Source organism: Lepidochelys kempii, chromosome 25 (assembly GCF_965140265.1).
Source record: "Lepidochelys kempii isolate rLepKem1 chromosome 25, rLepKem1.hap2, whole genome shotgun sequence".
Lineage (NCBI taxonomy): Eukaryota > Metazoa > Chordata > Testudines > Cheloniidae > Lepidochelys > Lepidochelys kempii.
Window position 1 is genome coordinate 3,750,675 of NC_133280.1, and position 20,249 is coordinate 3,770,923.

Sequence of the window (20,249 nt, forward strand, 5' to 3'; positions counted from 1 at the left end):
GAGTGGGAAAACCCCAAGACCAGGCCAAAGCCTCTCTCCAGCCACTCCCCATAATTGAGGTTCCATTTCAGCGAGTAGCTGTGGATATTCTGGGTCCTTTCCCGAAAAAGACACCCAGAGGGAAGCAGTACATACTGACTTCATGGATTTTGCCACCCGATGGCTGGAAGCAGTAGCTCTAAGCAACACCAGGGCTAAAAGTGTGTGCCAGGCATTAACAGACATTTTTGCTAGGGAAGGTTGGCCCTCCGACATCCTTAAAGATTCGGGAACTAATTTCTGGCAGGGACCATGCAAAGCCTGTTGGAAGCTCATGAGGTGAACCATTTGGTTGCCACCCCTTACCACCATCAAACAAATGGCCTGGTGGAGAAGTTTAATGGAACTTTGGGGGCCCTGATACGTAAATTCGTAAATGAGCACTCCAATGATTGGGACCTAGTTTTGCAGCAGTTGCTCTTTGCCTACAGGGCTGTACCACATCCCAGTTTAGGGTTTTCACCATTTGAACTTGTATATGGCCGTGAGGTTAAGGGGCCATTACAGCGGGTGAAGCAGCAATGGGAGGGATTTACACCTTCTCCAGGAACTAACATTCTGGACTTTGTAACCGACCTACAAAACACCCTCCGAACTTCTTTAGCCTTGCTAGAGAAAACCTAAAAGATGCTCAGGAAGAGAGTATGATGAACATGCCAGAGAATGTTCCTTCAAAGTAGGGGACCAGGTCATGGTCTTAAAGGCGCTCCAGGCCCATAAGATGGAAGCGTCGTGGGAAAGGCCATTTACGGTCCAAGAGCGCCTGGGAGCTGTTAACTATCTCATAGCATCCCCTACCTCAAACCTAAAGCCTAAAGTGTACCATGTTAATTCTCTAAAGCCCTTTTATTCCAGAGAATTAAAGGTTTGTCAGTTTACAGCCCAGGGAGGAGATGACGCTGAGTGGCCTGAAGGTGTCTACTACGAAGGGAAAAGTGCGGGTGGCGTGGAAGAGGTGAACCTCTCCCTGATGCTTGGGCATAGGCAGCAACAGCAGATCAAGGAGCTGTGCACTAGCTACGCGCCGATGTTCTCAGCCACCCCAGGATGGACCAAATGGGCATACCATTCCATTGATACAGGTAATGCTCACCCAATTAGAGCCCAACCTTACCGGGTATCTCCTCAAGCCAAAATTGCTATAGAACAGGAGATCCAGGACGTGCTACAGATGGGGGTAATCCGCCCCTCTAACAGTGCATGGGCATCTCCAGTGGTTCCAGTTCCCAAACTGGATGGGGAAATACGTTTTTGCATGGACTACCGTAAGCTAAATGCTGTAACTCGCCCAGACAACTATCCAATGCCACACACAGATGAGCTATCGGAGAAACTGGAACAGGCCCAGTTCATCTCTACCTTAGACTTAACCAAGGGGTACTGGCAAGCACCACTGGATGAATCCGCCAAGGAAAGGTCAGCCTTCACCACACATGTCGGGCTGTATGAATTTAATGTGCTCCCTTTCGGACTGCGAAATGCACTCGCCACCTTCCAGAAACTTGTAGATAGTCTCCTAGCGGGATTGGAAGAATCTGCAGTTGCCTATCTTGACGATGTGGCCATATTTTCTGACTCACGGGCAGAACACCTGCAGCATCTCCGGCAGGTCTTCGAGCGCATATGAGAGACAGGACTAACTGTTAAGGCTAAAAAGTATCAAATAGGCCTAAACAGAGTGACTTACCTTGGACACCAGGTGGGTCAAGGAACTATCAACCCCCTACTGGCCAAAGTGAATGCTATCCAAAAGTGGCCTGTCCCAAAGTCAAAGAAATAGGTCCAATCCTTCTTAGGCTTGGCCGGATATTACAGGAGATTTGTACCACACTACAGCCAAATCGCTGCCCCACTGACAGACCTAACCAAAAAGAAACAGCCAAATGCAGTTCAGTGGACTGAAGAGTGTCAGAAGGCCTTTAACCAGCTTAAAGCAACACTAATGTCTGATCCTGTGCTAAGGGCCCCAGACTTTGATAAACCGTTCCTAGTACCCACAGATGCATCCGAGCGTAGTGTGGGAGCAGTTTTAATGCAGGAAGGACTGAATCAAGAGTTCCATCCTGTTGTCTTTCTCAGCAAGAAACTGTCTGAGAGGGAAAGTCACAGGTCAATCAGCGAAAAGGAATGTTACGCCATTGTGTATGCTCTGGAAAAGCTATGCCCATACATTTGGGGATGGCATTTCCACCTGCAAACAGACCATGCTGCGCTAAAGTGACTTCATACCATCAAGGACAATAACAAAAATACTTCTTTGGTGGATTTTAGCTCTCCAAGATTTTGATTTTGAAATACAACACATTTCAGGAGCTTCTAACAAAGTGGTTGATGCACTCTCCCGTGAAAGTTTCCCAGAATCAACTGGTTAAAATCATCCTTGAAATGTGGAAAATATTGTTAGTTTTTTATATAATCAGTAGTATATCTAGAGGTGCATGTGTTTTATTAACTCTGTTTTCTCCTAGAGCTCAAGGAAGAAATCACAGCAAGTGTGGTACAGGCTGTCCAGCACCGTCTGTGATATGTGGAGAGTGTCATAACTATACAGCTAAGGGTAGCCTATAATTCCTCCTTACCTGTAAGGGGTTAAGAAGCTCAAATAACCTGGTTGGTACCTGACTAAAAGGACCAATGGGGAAAGAACATACTTTCAAATCTTGAGGGGAGGCTTTGTTGTGTGTGTTCTCTTGGGAAGCAGAGAAGCATCAGGTCAGAAAACTCCTTCTCCTATAAACCATCTGTCATAAATATAAAGGGAAGGGTAAACACCTTTAAAATCCCTCCTGGCCAGAGGAAAAACCCTTTCACCTGTAAAGGGTTAAGAAGCTAAGGTAACCTCGCTGGCACCTGACCAAAATGACGAATGAGGAGACAAGATACTTTCAAAAGCTGGGGGAAGTGAGAAACAAAGCCTCTCTCTCCGTTTGTGTGATGCTTTTGCTGGGGACAGAACAGGAATGGAGTCTTAGAACTTAGTAAGTAATCTAGTTACATATGCATTAGATTATGATTTCTTTAAATGGCTGAGAAAATAAGCTGTGCTGAATGGAATGGATATTCCTGTTTTTGTGTCTTTTTGTAACTTAAGGTTTTGCCTAGAGGGATTCTCTATGTTTTAAATCTAATTACCCTGTAAGGTATTTACCATCCTGATTTTACAGAGGTGATTCTTTTATTTTTTCTTCTATTAAAATTCTTCTTTTAAGAAACTGAATGCTTTTTCATTGTTCTTAAGATCCAAGGGTTTGGGTCTGTGGTCACCTATGCAAATTGGTGAGGATTTTTATCAAGCCTTCCCCAGGAAAGGGGGTGTAAAGGTAAGGGAGGATTTTGGGGGGAAAGATGTTTCCAAATGGGCTCTTTCCTAATAATAATAATACCGGTTAGACGTTTGGCGGTGGCTGCGAAAGTCCAAGGGCAAAGGGTAAAATAGTTTGTACCTTGGAGAAGTTTTAACCTAAGCTGGTAAAAGTAAGCTTAGGGGGGTTTTCATGCAGGTCCCCACATCTGTAGCCGAGCGTTCAGAGTGGGGAAGGAACCTTGACACCATCCTAAAAGTCTCTCATATTACAAAACTGGTTAGTAAAAGCCAGGCAAGGCATGTTAGATTATCTTTTGTTCTTCTTGTGAATTTTTCCTTTGCTGGAGGGAGGTTTATTCCTGTTTTTGGTAACATTGAAACTAAGCCTAGAGGAAGTTCTGCTGTGTTTTTGAATCTTTTGTTACCCTATGAAGTTATTTTCCATCCTGATTTTACAGAGGTGATTTTTACCTTTTTTTTAAAATAAAATCCTTCTTTTAAAAACCTGACTGATTTCTCTATTGTCCTAAGACCCAGGGGTTTGGGTCTGTGATCATCTGTAACCAATTGGTTAGGATATTATTCTCAAGCCTCCCAGGAAAGGGGGTGTAAGGGCTTGGGGGGATATTTTGGGGGAATAGGAACTCCAAGTGTTCCTTTCCCTGATTCTTTGTTAAATTACTTGGTGTGGCAGCGTACCCTCCAAGGGCAAAGAATTTGTGCTTTAGGGAAGTTTTAACCTAAGCTGGTAGAAATAAGCTTAGGGGGTCTTTCATGCGGGTCCCCACGTCTGTACCCTATTGTTCAGAGTGAGGAGGGAACTCTGATAGACTAACTCACAGATCACCATGGAAGCAAACTTTTAGCAAGCTGCCTGGTCTAGAATATCTTCCAGCCTGCAGTTCTGGCCATATTTGTCACAAGCCATGCAAAGTTGTAAGCTGAGAAACTTTCCACCTCACCTCTTCCAGTGATTTATTAATGTCATCTCAACTTGGAGCTCTGTTGGAGCAAGGATGACATTCCCACGTATTGGAGTCCCCAGTCTCCAGCCATGGAAGGAATATGAGCAGCCAAGACCTATATTAAAGGCACAGACTTTTAATCGTTCTGTTAAAATTAAATCCCTGGTTAGCTGTGGTCTGCTAGCCCTGCTGCCACGTGAAATATGGATTCCAGGCTACCCAGCACTGGCAGATTGCTGCAAAGTGGTGAATGGCTCTTGTAAAACAGACTCAGAACTGCTTTACAATCTGTCCTGACCCAGACGTCTAGCCAGTTTAGGTTCTAGTGAACAGTGATTCTCTCAAACGCAAGTAAAAGGGGTGTGGCAGCCTTTCAAGGAGTAGACATTTTACTGAATAAAAACGTGACTCAGAAAGCAGGTCTGACGTCTAGACAAGGGGCGATTTACCATCAGTTTAAAAAAATCAAATCAAATCAAATGTTGTTTCAGGCCATGTAGGTCTGTGCACAGCTTCTCTCGGTCTGCCTCTCATGGGAGTCCTGGCAATGTGTGGCTCTTCGAGGTCACAAGTAGGAGCAGGCAAGGCTGCGAGTGGGGGACAATGCGTCTTGGTGCTCTCTGCCGCATCATTCTTCCAAGGCAAACCTCAGGCTGTTTGCCTTGGCACATTGACTCTTCAGCTGGTGCTTGCCCCGGAAAATGTGCTAGTTGTTTCTACGGGGTGAGGAGTTCTACCCAGGCCCAAGCTAAAGCCTCCAAGTTCTGAGGAAGGCTTCAGTAGAGCAGGTTAAAAAAAAATTCTTTTCCACCACAGAAAATTTTGATTTTTTTTTTGGCAGAAATTCAAATACAAAAAAGTTCATCCTACACCTAAAAATGTCTGAAAACTAAAATAATCTTGGCAGTGGACGGAGTGTACCATGGGAGTTTCTGGTGAGGGTGCAACATGGGAGATGTAGTCCACCAGGGAGCCTGGCCCCATAGAGGAGAATGGGCGAATGAGGGAACCAAACTACAAATCCCACGAGGCATTGCAGCAGCTTTCCCAAACTGAAATATTTTTGTTTTCAGGCATTCAATTTTTCAAAGAAAAAATTAAATTTCCTATGAAAAGCAGAGACTTTTCATGAAAACTTGCATTTTGTCAAACATTAATTTTCCATGAAAAACAGTTTTGATGGAATATTATTGTCCAGTTCTCCCGCCTGGCCATAGGAGCTGGATCCCAAGATAATGGTACTGTGCTCTCCCGGAGCCTGGGTGGGGATCTGAAAATTGCAATCACCAGAAGTCTGGACATAACAGCGTATTTGGAGTAAAGGATTCTCATCACGCTAGTATTGATGGCAAAATGGAAAATATTCCTTCTACTTTACTACAGTAGAAATATGTGTTACAGATCCTGAAAACAAGGCTCAGGGCAAGCCGCAGGGACTGATTCTCCACTCACTTGCCCCAATGTAAATCAGGAGTAACTGCAATGAAATTAGCCTAATTGTACTGATGTAAATCTGGAGGATGCGATCGAAGAATTGGACCTGTAATCTCTTCTAGTTTGGTGGCTACCAATAAGGCTTCATAAACCAAAAGACTAAAATGAGAGCCACCAAAATGTGGCTGGCCACCGCTCTAGAGAGCGTTTGAGTAAGATTGTGCTGAAAAGTTTTTGAGACGTGGTTAAGAGATTTAGATTACAGCAACATCAGATTCCCTTCCAGCAGCTAGACCTCTACCTTCAAGAAAACCAAGTTCTAACACCTACCCATTACATATGCAGACGTAGCAGTAAAAAAACAACCCACCAAAAGTCCCTGACAACAGTCAGGTTCTCAGATAATCCTGATTATCAAGGATCCTGTGATGAGTTGTATCCAGATTGTACTCCCTAACTATTCAACAGGGGAAAAATCAAGTCAATTAGACATACTTTGGGTCTGACTTTGTTAGTTCTAATTCCAGCTAGACTACATTTGGAAAAAACTAATGGTAGGAATTTTTTAAAGTACACTGGAAGCAGGAAGCCTGCCAAAGAGGCAGTGGAACCACTAGACAATGAAGGTATTAAAGGAGCTCTCAAGGAAGACAAGGCCGTTGCAGAAAAGCTAAATGCATTTTTTGCCTTGATCGTCACGGCAGAGGATGTGGGGGAGATCCCTACTCAGAGCTATCCTTTTTGGGTGACAAATCGGAAGTCTTGTCCCACACCAAGGTGTCAACGGAAGAGGTTTTAAAACAAACTGATAAAGTAAACAGTAATAAGTCGCCAGGAACACCAACTCTTCTACTAAGAGTAGTCCTGTCTTTCTCAGTGAGATTACAGTGTACACTAAAAAGAACAGGAGGACTTGTGGCATCTTAGAGACTAACCAATTTATTTGAGCATAAGCTTTCGTGAGCTACAGCTCACTTCATCGGATGCATCCGATTTTGCGAATACAGACTAACACAGCTGTTACTCTGAAACCAGTGTACACTAAGTGTTTGCAGGATTAATCACTATAACTTCATCACAATGAGCCCCTCTGTTTAATACCCTTTTCAACATTTCATTGTTACAGACACTGTCTCGGAAAGTCAAGTCTGTCTCCTCAGCAAGTTGAACAGCAAATCAAAATTAAAGAGAGCAAGTGAAATAATTTTAAAAAATGGGAAAATATGTTTAGTATCATAAGAGGAATAAGGAAAAATGCAGAGAACAATCTTTTAACAAATCCTTACTTGTTTTTGGATTGAGACTGCTTTGCTTAGGGCACTGTTCAAACACAGTAATGTTCCAGCTTTTTTTAGCAGTGAGTTTCTATAAAACCTTTAGCTATGTGCCCTCTCTTTGCTAGTTAATCTGCTTGCTTCCTTTCAGTTCAGTTATTTGTACATTTGTGGATCTTTTTCAATTAAGAGTAAGTAAAGTCAAATTTGATTTGGGCAAACCCCATATATCAGCAAAGGAACCAACCACAAGGAGGACTTTTCTTTGAAAACAGACAAAAAATGTAATGTATTTCCAGGAATTTCACAAGAGCATCATCTGGAAAGTAGCACCACCAACTCTTCTGTACGTTTTTTCTTAAACCTCTGAAGCAAATCAAAACTTCAAAACCAGTTCTTAAAATGTTTGAATAAAACCCCCATAACCTACTCACGTCCATTCCAGATAAAGGTCTGCCATGCAAAATCTTGCCTTCTGCATTTGCTGCCGTAACAAGACAGACCAGTTTAACTCAGAGGTCCAAGCTCAACTGTCTACACAATATAAATCAAGGCACCAAAGAAAGGTTGGGGAAATAAGAGCACAAAGTTAAAAGCCTCCATTTGTTGCCCTCACGTTTGTTCCTGCCATTGTAGGGAATACTTTGATTTCAGTCTTTACAACAGGGGTCACATGTGAGGAGTACGCTAGCCAGGGAGCTGCCTTGATCTGTTAAAGAGGGGGCTTTCCACACACTCTGACCACACTGAAAACAGCTCAGATTGAATCTTTAATGAACCAATTCCACAGCTTATGTGTACTCCAGACTCCTGGCTTCAACAGACCCTGGTGCACTGAGACATTGGGGCCATGCAAGAATGTGAGTGGAGGATGATGGGAAAGCTTTGGCCATGGTCTTTCCTACCAGGACTTGTCTTGTTGATGGTGGTGAGAGAAAATGAGCAAGGCACATCTTGAGTTCTGCCTGGAGGTTCACAGGGAAGCCCAGTACATCGACACACATTGAGGTAGCTCATAATAAAAGAATAAAGGATGTCTGGAGAACTGTGAGCCCCCTATCACATCCAGGCAACAGTTCTGAACAAATTCTGGAGTTTTGTTCCTTATTTGCATTGATGTGACTGCACTCTGTCAGGTCTCATCAGACACAGCAGGGTTTCATTTTCCAGGTGATTAACATAACTCTGGTTTGACCCTCATGCCATACCACTTCCCAAGGTGCTGCAGGCAGCCTGGCCAACCTCACACATGCAAAAATCAGCAGTCATGCCCCCAAAATCATAAGATTAGTTTAAAAATGATGTGATTTAAAAAAAATACATGGAAGGTACTTTTTATTTGCATTCTGTCTTTTGACTCTTTGGGGGGTCATGTTTTCAAACTTTTCTCTACAACCATTTCAATCATTTAAAAAATGAAAGCTCAAGATTCTGCTATTTGCACAAGACTCTAGAGGCTGGTGCTTTTGGAAAAATGCTGACTATCACAAGACTCATGATACAATCACCAGAGTTGGTAACATAGTGTATGTAAGGGATGCATTGATGGAGCTCTCCTGTGGCTTAAAGTTTGGTCCTTGTTTGATCGAAGCCAATGGACGTTCTGCCCTTGACTTCAGTGGAGCAGGATCAGCCCAAGAATCATTAAACTTTTGACATTCTCTTGAAGCCCTTTGCTTGAAAAGAAGCTTGGATTCCTGTTTCTGTGTCGGGAATCTGATGCAGGCAAGCATGCATGTTTCTAATAAATACAAAGAGCCTGCATATGTATAACGATAACTGTCATTTGGGCTCAATGAGTCATGAGTTTTGCCCAAGTAGGATGCTAATGCCTACCGCTAAACAGAGCTACAGCTTATATGCTAGCCTCTGTCAGGCAGCAAGCCATTCAGGAGAGTTAGTAATAAACATCGACTACTGGAAGGAGTGAGTACTAGGAAACTGCAAGAGGCATTTGCTGCTGTTCAACTAGTTTAACAGATTCCAAGGCCAGAAAGGAGCACTATGATCATCTCTTTGACCTCCTGTATAGCACAGGCCAGAGACCTTCCCCCAAACAATTCCTGTTTGAACTAGAGAAAACCCCAGCCGTTCTGAAATATTGTAAGTGATGGAGAATTACTGAAATATTGTAAGTGATGGAGAATCAACAATGAACTTCGGTAAATTGGTTAATTACTCTCACTGTTAAAACTTTACACCTTATTTCCAGTCTGAAATTGTCTAGCTTCAGCTTCTAGCCACTGGATCAAGTTATACCTTTTCTGCTAGACTGAAGTGCCTATTATCAAATATTTGTTCCCCATGTAGGTACTTATACATTGTAATCAAGTCACCCTTAACCCTTGGAACTCCTTGAGTCTATCACTGTAATGCAGGTTTTCTAATCTTTTAAGCATTCTTGTGGCTCTTCTCTCAACCCTCTCCAATTTATCGACATCCTTCTTGCATTGTAGGCACCAGAACTGGACACAGTATTCCCACAGCGGTCACACCAGTGCCAAATACATAGGTCAAATAATCTCTCTACTCTTACTCGAGATTCCCCTATACATGCATCCAAGGATCATATTCGCCCTTTTGGGCACAGTGTTGCAGTGGAAGCTCATGTTCAGCTGATTAGCCACCTCAACCCCCAAATCTCTTCCAGAGTGTCTGCTTCCCAGGATAGAGTCCCCCGTTGTGTACGTATGGCCAACATTCTTTGTTCCTAGATGTATAAATGTATATTTAACTTCATTAAAATATATATTGTTTGCTTGCACCCAGTTTACCAAATGATCCATATCACTCTGTATCAGAAACTTGTCCTCTTCAGTATTTACCACTCCCCCAGTTTTTGTGCCATCTGTGGACTGTACCAGTGGTGATTTTATGTTTTCTTCCTGGTCGTTAATAAAAGTGTTAAATAGCAGAGGTCCCAAAACGATCCCTGCTGGACCCTACAAAGAACACACCCAACAGATGATGATTCCCCATTTGCAATCACATTTTGAGACCGATCCGTTACATAGTGATAGCACTAGTCTGTCCCTCTCACTGGGTTTTACGTGCGTTGAACAAGCCTCTAACGACATCCGGGATGCAGGGAAATATCATTATCCCTGTTTTCTGAATAGGATAATGGTGCACAGAGGGGAAGTGAGGGAGATGGAAACAGGACTTAAAGGAGCACAGAGGGCAGTGTTTCCCATTTTACAACAGCCCAGATTCCTTTAATCTGCCCAGATTACATCCCAGCCTCCCTCGTATGCAGCCACGGGCAGGCAACAGTAAGAATGCACTTTGGCTTCCACTGAAGGAGTTGGTATCCTAACCAATCACTTTGCCTTTGTGCAGAAGGATTTTTTTAAACTCAGGGGCCCAGATTCTCGGCTCTGCTAAGGCCACTTTGTTCTGTTTGCATGTTACGTGCACGTGGGCCTTGAACAGGCCAGACAGCCACTGGTATGGAGCTGGCAAATATGGTGTAAGTGTAACCCCCAAGGAGATGACCTAGATTCCTGGGGCTCTGTCTGCAGGCAGGGAGAGGCGCACTGCCCCTGGTATGGAGGGAGAGCCAAGCCAGACTCAGAATCTGCCCGGCAACCAATAGGGAGTGTAATGCCCCTCCCAGGGAGCTCAGGAAAGGGGAGAAGCCTTTTTTGAGTCAGTCTGGAGCCAGCCAGGGCAAGGGCAGGCCTGGCTATGTGGGGAGCTGGTGAGTCCCAGGCCTGCATGCAGGGTTCCCCCAAGAACTGGCCTCTAGGGACCTGAAAACAAGATCCCTCAGCTGGGCTTTTCCCTCTCGACTGATTTGACTCCCAGTTTGTAGGGTTTTGCTGGGAAACTTCCCCAGCCAAGCTGAGTTAGCCCCCAGCTCCCTACGTGAGACCAGTCACCACATGGTCAGCTCTGCTCTGGCTGTTAGTCCAGGGCTGGCCTGCTGGGAGTGTGTCTGGATTCTGGGCTAGGAGACTACAGTTTGGAGTTTAGTATAGTTGTTTAATCTGCACCTTGAGCCCTGCACCCCTTTGTGGTGAGGGGAAATCCTGGGACCGAAGCAGTCTGATTCCTGCCCAAAGAGGCTCCCTGCCGCAGAGATCAGTCCCTCTGCAGTGACCGAGGAGTCCAGAGTCATCTCTGAACCTGAGGATCATTCATGGACTTTGTGAGTGCACCATCTTTTAGTTAGTCAGTTAGGGAATTTGTTTTGGGGAACCCCTACCCCCTGAACTGTGTCCTCAAGACAGGGAGTATGGATCTGGGGATTTTATAACCTGCTGCAAATTAAACCTGTGGAGGGATTTACCACCTCCTCCCACTTGTGAGTCCTTTGGGCTATAGTGAACCCAATCAGCCACACTGCTAAACCACCGCAGAGAAGATACTGTGGTCATAGGTCATCAAGGGCCCCAACAAAGTACGTGTACCAAAAGGACACTAATCTTACATTTGCTACATCAGGTCCCGTGAGTGGGGAAAGTCATGGGTATTATTATACAAGAAGTGGAAGATTGTACAAATGACCAGGGAAGAGTATAAAAATATTGCTCGGGCTTGCAGGAGTGAAATCAGGAAGGCCAAATCACACTTGGAGTTGCAGCTAGCAAGAGATGTTAAGAGTAACAAGAAGGGTTTCTTCAGGTATGTTAGCAACAAGAAGAAAGTCAAGGAAAGTGTGGGCCCCTTACTGAATGAGGGAGGCAACCTAGTGACAGAGGATGTGGAAAAAGCTAATGTACTCAATGCTTTTTTTGCCTCTGTCTTCACGAACAAGGTCAGCTCCCAGACTACTGCACTGGGCAGCACAGCATGGGGAGGAGGTGACCAGCCCTCTGTGGAGAAAGAAGTGGTTCGGGACTATTTAGAAAAGCTGGACGAGCACAAGTCCATGGGGCCGGATGCGCTGCATCCAAGAGTGCTAAACGAATTGGCGGATGTGATTGCAGAGCCATTGGCCATTATCTTTGAAAACTCATGGCGATCAGGGGAGGTCCTGGACGACTGGAAAAAGACTAATGTAGTGCCCATCTTTAAAAAAGGGAAGAAGGAGGATCCTGGGAACTACAGGCCAGTCAGCCTCACCTCACTCCCTGGAAAAATCATGGAGCAGGTCCTCAAGGAATCAATTCTGAAGCACTTAGAGGAGAGGAAAGTGATCAGGAACAGTCAGCATGGATTCACCAAGGGCAAGTCATGCCTGACTAATCTAATTGCCTTCTATGACGAGATAACTGGCTCTCTGGATGAGGGGAAAGCAGTGGACTTGTTGTTCCTTGACTTTAGCAAAGCTTTTGACACGGTCTCCCACAGTATTCTTGACAGTAAGTTAAAGAAGTATGGGCTGGATGAATGGACAATAAGGTGGATAGAACGCTGGCTACATTGTCGGGCTCAACGGGTAGTGATCAATGGCTCCATGTCTAGTTGGCAGCCGGTATCAAGTGGAGTGCCCCAAGGGTCGGTCCTGGGGCCGGTTTTGTTCAATATCTTCATTAATGATCTGGAGGATGGTGTGGATTGCACTCTCAGCAAATTTGCGGATGATACTGAACTGGGAGGAGTGGTAGATACGCTGGAGGGCAGGGATAGGATACAGAGGGACCTAGACAAATTGGAGGATTGGGCCAAAAGAAATCTGATGAGGTTCAATAAGGATAAGTGCAGGGTCCTGCACTTAGGACGGAAGAACCCAATGCACAGCTACAGACTAGGGACCGAATGGCTCGGCAGCAGTTCTGCGGAAAAGGACCTAGGGGTGACAGTGGACGAGAAGCTGGATATGAGTCAACAGTGTGCCCTTGTTGCCAAGAAGGCCAATGGCATTTTGGAATGTATAAGTAGGGGCATAGCGAGCAGATCGAGGGACGTGATCGTCCCCCTCTATTCGACATTGGTGAGGCCTCATCTGCAGTACTGTGTCCAGTTTTGGGCCCCACACTACAAGAAGGATGTGGATAAATTGGAAAGAGTCCAGCAAAGGGCAACAAAAATTATTAGGAGTCTGGAACACATGAGTTATGAGGAGAGGCTGAGGGAACTGGGATTGTTTAGTCTGTGGAAGAGAAGAATGAGGGGGGATTTGATAGCTGCTTTCAACTACCTGAAGGGGGGTTCTAAAGAGGATGGATCTACACTGTTCTCAGTAGTACCGGATAATAGAACAAGAAGTAATGGTCTCAAGTTGCAGTGTGGGAGGTTTAGGTTGGATATTAGGAAAAACTTTTTCACTAGGAGGGTGGTGAAACACTGGAATGTGTTACCTAGGGAGGTGGTGGAATCTCCTTCCTTAGAAGTTTTTAAGGTCAGGCTTGACAAAGCCCTGGCTGGGATGATTTAGTTGGGGATTGGTCCTGCTTTGAGCAGGGGGTTGGACTAGATGACCTCCTGAGGTCCCTTCCAACCCTGATATTCTATGATTCTATGCCCAAGTCTCTGCTAGCACTACGGCCCCTCCTGCAGTGCGTTGTGCTGGGGCCAAGCAGCCCTAAATCAAACAGCCGAAACCTTCTCCCTTTGGCTGCCCCTCCACAGTATATTGGAGAGGTGCTGGGCCATGGGGCAGAGTTGGGGTCAGGAAGCCTAGCAGCTGCGGGTGACCCTCGCTACCCTTTCACTTTGCAGTCCAGTCACTCCCATTCCCTCCCTTCGGAGGTGACTCAGAAGATGTCAATAGAAATTGTGTAGGACAGCAGTTTGTGAACTCGCCAGCTTCCTGGGGTTACCTCCAGGTGGGCTCCAACCTGCGCTGCCCCTGAGTCAGGCACCCCCAATCCCTTTCATGGCTGTGTGCTGTCTCTGAGTGTCATCTGAACATGCCAGCTCTGCCAGTGCCCGCAGCCACTGGTTCTCTCCATTTGCTTCCTTGGCACGGTGGCACCCTTCTTTAAAGAACCCTTCCTCCCTCTTCAATCAGAACGAATCCAGGGCTCTGAGAAACGCCTTTTCTCCCCAAATGGCCCCTTCCCTTCATAAGGTGTCACTGATTGCAGACCCTGTTTAATAACTAATGGACATGGTAATTAGTAGTTTTCTAATTAAGGCTGTAGCTGATCCTTCATTCTGATAGGTGAAATTAAGCAGCCATTAGCTCACAGGAAAGAGCATTTCCAGTGCAGAACCCAGCTGGGCTGCAGACACTCTAATGACCCTTTCTTCCCCCCTCATTAAACCCATTCTTGCTGTTGAAAATCATTAAATAGTTCATTAACATAATAATCCTTTTAAGATCCTGCATTGCAAATGGATTTGTCAAGTGCTGTTCCTAAAGGAGTTTGTCATATTAAATTGTCTTCTACTGTAATGAATTTTATGATAGATTGTGCTGCTTTGGGAATGATTTATGGCCACCTCTTGCTTTATTAACCAGTCTTGTAAAGTAATTTGTGAATCAGAGGCTCATTTATTTTGCTGAGTCTCTCCTTGTGTGAGAGGAACTTTGCAAAGCAGAGTTGTGAGGGGGCACAGAGCATGATATTGCATTGCCAGGAGAAATATTAGTCATCTCTGTTCCTGTTTTTCTGCAGCCATGCCCCCTATTCCCTAATCACCCTGACTACTCTAGTGTAGCTACTCTAGGTTCAGTTGTTTTTAGCTATTCCCTGTTGACTACAGGGCTAGGCATTGAGGACTAGCATGGGTCACAGGGGGGATAATAAAAGAGATGTGTCTTGCGTTAAATCCTATGACACAGAAGAGTTTTGTGTATCTGTACTGATACCGATTTCCTGAGTGGACACACCCAAAGTGACGTGGCACTAAGGGAGAGCAGATCAGCAACCGAGACTGCAGCCACACTACCTTGTGATGTGTCATCCCCATCACAGCACACAAGCTAAGATGTCCTGGGCTGCATCAGGGATTTTACAGGAGACCTCCAATGGGAAGTCATTGTGCTTCAGGAAGTAGAGCTGGGGAGCCAGTGGGCAGAGCTCTTTCCTCTGCGTGAACATGTACAGTGGGATTTCTGAAAGAGCCTGTGGGAGATAGGAACCTAAAAAGCTAATGAGTGTTGGGCACCTTCCGGAGCCTTCGGAAGTCCCACCTGCAGTTAACATTCCAGCATGTTGCGAAGGGCCCTGTGCTGCATTGGAGGTACTGTACTGTTCTTCCAATAAGGTGCAATCCTGGGGTCATTAAAAATCCCAGGGCACTTTTCAGAGGAATTGGGGTAGAATCCCATGTATCATGCTCAAATTCCAATTCAGAAAAGTCGGAGATGGAGAAGAGCTATTCAGTTATCTAGTCCCTCTCCCTGCCAATCCAGGATAAAAGTAACTACATCCTGTTTCCCTAAACTCCAGGCGATAAGATATGTTGCTTCGCTTTGTGTCCGATATTGTCACTGTATACTGTTGCCCTTGCTGTGTTCCACCCCAGAGGTAGCAGCATTTCTGTGATGGATGAAGTGAACCCTGTGAACAGTGTGTTAACTTCACAAAATGCTTTGCGATCCGTCAGGATGGAAGGTGCGAAATATAATGTAAAAAGGGAAAATATTGTTTATAAAATTCATACGAGCAAAACGGTTAGAGTGCTCTGATGGTGCAGGACAAGCATTGGTCAAAAATTTTCCATTGATAAAATTGTTTCCTGACAAAAAAAGTGGTTTTTCCACAAAAATTTTTTTTTCTGGCAAGTATCTGCTTTCCATAGGAAATTCTGAATTTTCATCAAAAAACCAAAGGCCTCAAAACTGAAATATTTTTGGATGAAAAACAAAATATTTTGTTCTGGAGATGCTGCTGTAGTGTCTCATGGGGGTTGAAAGTCAGTGTGCTCTTGTCCCCACACTCCTGAATGGCCTGGGCCCCACAGCATGACTACATCTCCCATAATGCACCATAGCTACATCAAAATATTTATTTTTTCAGCCAACATATTTGTATTAAAATTTTTGCCAAAAACCAAAATTTTCTGCATTTTCTCCATTTTCCAACCAGCCCTGGGCAGGCAACTTGCATAAAAGGAGAGAATAAACAGAATGGGGCTGCACACTTTATTGTGTTATAGGGAGTACTAACGTGAGTAAAGTTACTCATGTGTGAAAGTGTTCACAGGATCAGACCTTAGTCTGGCAAGGAGAGGAATGAGAGAATGCAGGCTACAAGGACAAATGAGAGTAAATGGTACAGAACAGGCCACTCACGTGCCCTATTTTATCCTACCCCATAAAAAGAACTTGAAGACCCTCAAATGTCTGTTAGAATCATAGAATCATAGAATATCAGGGTTGGAAGGGACCTCAGGAGGTCATCTAGTCCAACCCCCTGCTCAAAGCAGGACCGATCCCCAATTAAATCATCCCAGCCAGGGCTTTGTCAAGCCTGACCTTAAAAACTTCTAAGGAAGGAGATTCCACCACCTCCCTAGGTAATGCATTCCAGTGTTTCACCACCCTCCTAGTGAAAAAGTTTTTCCTAATATCCAACCTAAACCTCCCCCACTGCAACTGGAGACCATTACTCCTCGTTCTGTCATCTGGTACCACTGAGAACAGTCTAGATCCATCCTCTTTGGAACCCCCTTTCAGGAGTTGAAAGCAGCTATCAAATCCCCCCTCATTCTTCTCTTCCGCAGACTAAACAATCCCAGTTCCCTCAGCCTCTCCTCATAAGCCATGTGTTCCAGCCCCCTAATTATTTTTGTTGCCCTCCACTGGACATTTTCCAATTTTTCCACATCCTTCTTGCAGTGTGGGGCCCAAAACTGGGCACAGTACTCCAGATGAGGCCTCACCAATGTCGAATAGAGGGAAACGATCACGTCCCTCGATCTGCTGGCAATACTCCTACTTATACAACCCAAAATGCCATTGGCCTTCTTGGCAACAAGGGCACACTGTTGACTCATATCCAGCTTCTCGTCCACTGTAACGCCTAGGTCCTTTTCTGCGGAACTGCTGCCTAGCCATTCGGTCCCCCGGTCTGTAGCAGTGCATGGGATTCTTCCCTCCTAAGTGCAGGACTCTGCACTTGTCCTTGTTGAACCTCATCAGATTTCTTTTGGCTCAATCCTCTCATTTGTCTAGGTCCCTCTGTATCCTATCCCTACCCTCCCTTGCTCTAAGGGCTAGTCTGCATGCACCCTTGCACCAAAATAACTAAACTAAATAACTTTTCATTCATTTATTTTGTAGTTTTGGTGCAGGTTTGATTGAAGACCAGCCCTCAGACTACGATGAGTTACAAAGCAGACTAGAAAGAGTTACAAAGGGATCTCACTAAACTGGGTGAGTGGGCAACAAAATGGCAGATGAAATGTTGATAAATGCAAAGTAATGTACACTGGAAAAGACAATCCCAACTATACATACAAAATGATGGTCTCTAACTTAGCTTTTGCCATGCAAGAAATAGATCTTGGAGTCATTATCGATAGTTCTCTGAAAACACCGACTCAATGTGCAGCGGCAGTCAAAAAAGCTAACACAATGTTAGGAACCATTAGGAAAGGGATAGATAATAAGACAGAAAATATCATAATGCCACTGTAAAAATCCATGATATGCCCAAACCTTGAATACTGAGTGCAGTTCTTGTCACCCCATCTCAGAAAAGATATATTAGAATTGGAAAAGATACAGAGAAGGGCAACAAAACTGATTAATGGTATGGGACAGCTTCTGTATGAGGAGAGATTAATAAGACTGGGACTTTTCAGCTTGGAAAAGAGATGACTAAAGGGGAGAATATGATAGAAGTCTATAAGGTCGTGAACGATGTGGAGAAAGTGACTAAGGAAGTGTTATTTATTCCTTCACATAACACAAGAACCAGGGGTCATGAGATTAAATTAATAGGCAGTGGGTTTAAAACAAACAAAAGGAAGTATTTCTTCACACAATGCAGAGTCAACCTGTGGAACTTGTTGCCGGGGGATGCTGTAAAGGCCAAAACTAACTGAATTGAAAAAAGAACTAGATAAGTTCATGGCGGATAGGTCCATCAATGGCTATTAGCCAAGATGGTCAGGGATGCAACCCCATCCCCTGGGTGTCCCAAGCCTCTGTCTTCCAGAAACTGGGAGTGGATGACAAGGGATGGATCACTGGATGATTACCTGTTCTGTTCACTCCCTCTGAAGCACCTGGCATTGGCCACTGTCAAGAGATAGGATACTGGGCTAGATGGACTATTGGTCTGATCCAGTATGGCGGTTCTTATGTTCTTATATTATCAGTAGGACTCAGAACTAGGTTTGATTCTTCTGAATAAGAATAGCATCTGCAGTTAGAAATGGCAACAGTTATCAATCCTGATCCTTTAGGGTATATATTGATCAAAAGCTGGGACAGGAAGAGATTTCCCCCCATGCTGTAGTGTTGCACATTTGTTTCTTGTCTGGTACAGAGTGAAGGTGTTGGGGGTGACAATTCCTTATGAAGAATCTGGAAGAGGCCATTGTAGAAGATGGGATACTGGATTAGATGGTCTCTTTTGGTAGAGTCCTACTTTAGCTATGTAATCCCATACAGTGGTACCGCTAACCATTTGCCAGACCCAGTGAGATGATGCTTTCTAGTCCATTTCTGATCTCAGACAGTTTTAGAGGTATGCTTCTGATGAAACCGACAGAGACAAATGACCTTAAATACTTGTCAAGTATCAGAGGGGTAGCCTGGATATGTAAGTCTGGATATGTAAAAGTGGCAAAGAGTCCTGTGGCACCTTATAGACTAACAGACGTATTAGAGCATAAGCTTTCGTGGGTGAATATCCATTTCATCGGATTCATGTACATCCGACATATAAAGCTTATGCTCCAATATGTCTGTTAGTCTATAAGGTGCCACAGGACTCTTTGCCGCTCTTAAATACTTGGACTGTCAGAAAGCGGGACATTCTGAAGGAGAAGCTGGGACTCTGGAACAAGACACTTGATTTGGATCACTGGACGCAGAGCTTGCAAACTGTCTTTGGGAAGAAGTTCCACATGTTCTCTGGTTTGCCAAAATGCTATTTACATCTTTATATTCTGCATCATTTTGCCTGAAAACCAAGGAACAATGATTCCCTAGTCTGAGTGCCTTAATTTGCAGTTCCACAGGCTTTTCTAAACGGAGCTGGCATTTACCACAACCTGGCCCTCGCTCACCCTACAGAGAGAGGTTCAAAGGCCACTAAGTAAAATAGAATAGACACTCACAGAGATGGCTGTGTGGTCCAGTGCACCCAACAAGGGACTGGGAGCCAACAACCCTCAGCTCTGTCCCTGATGCTACCACAAACTTAACAGTTCAAACCACTGAAAAAAACGTATCAGTGTATTTACTTTGATGTTTGCAAAAAGCTATAATGACAGAGAGCCTCTACAATACATTTTCCAAAGCCTCCAGGTGACTTGGAGTCTAAGTTCCATTTTCAAAAGTCACTTACGCAGGGAGGAGCTGAAGTCTCATTGTAAGTCAGTGGGATTCAGGCTCCTAAGTCACTTTTGAAAATGAGTCCTTGGCTTCTAAATCACCAAGGTGCTTCTGAACACTTTGTCCTAAATCAATCACTAATAAGACGTGCCTTTCCTCCCAGTGTGCCGCAAGGCAGGGGAATGTAGGTAAAGTCCCCGGATGAAGGCAAAATAAAAACTCGCCTCACTCCAGCATTTTGCCTCTTCACTGTCAGGTACAGCACCCCAGGAGATGCTGAGTCAGATGCTAATGCTGCAGCTAGTGTGTCAGCAAACCCAGCCACCACCCTGGGATCAGTAACCCTTCCTGGATAGCCCTGGGAGTCCACATCGGAGTTCTTGAGGGACTTTGGCCCAGGACTCCATGCTACCTTCCTCCTTTCCAAACGTGGCCCTGCACACTCTGCCTTCCCCCGCCTCCCCTGTCGGTGATTAGCAGCAGGGCTAACAAGCTATCTGAAGGACGCACTGGAAAATATCTGAATGCGTGAGCCTTTCTCGGGGAAGAGAGCACTCCTGCCCTTCTGTGGGAATGAGCAACTCAGGGCTGCCTTTGGTGGCTCACTTTTAAAAAATGAACCCACTGCAAATGCAGCCACAATAGCTGCTGTCCATCTTTTCAGAGTCACAGAACAGCGGAAGCAAGTGACCATGGATGTCTGAACTCCAGGGATGAGTTCAGCCTGCCCCGGGCCCAGCCTTGGCTGTTGGCCCTCAGCTGCCGGTGCTCGTCTTCATGCGCCAGCTCGCTCCAACTCAGGTGTGGCTTGTGCGACCGTGTCTGTGCCGAAGGTGCTGCGTTCAGGAAAAGTGAACCCATGAGAGAAGCCTTCCCGGGCAAGCGTG

The 20,249-nt window shown here is 45.0% G+C and overlaps 1 protein-coding gene across 9 annotated transcripts in view; it reads right to left on the bottom strand.

Moving 5' to 3' along the window:
• Nucleotides 1-20,249, bottom strand: part of FBN3 (fibrillin 3) — a 312,259-nt gene that overhangs the window by 253,983 nt on the left and 38,027 nt on the right. The gene's annotated exons all lie outside the window — the stretch shown is intronic.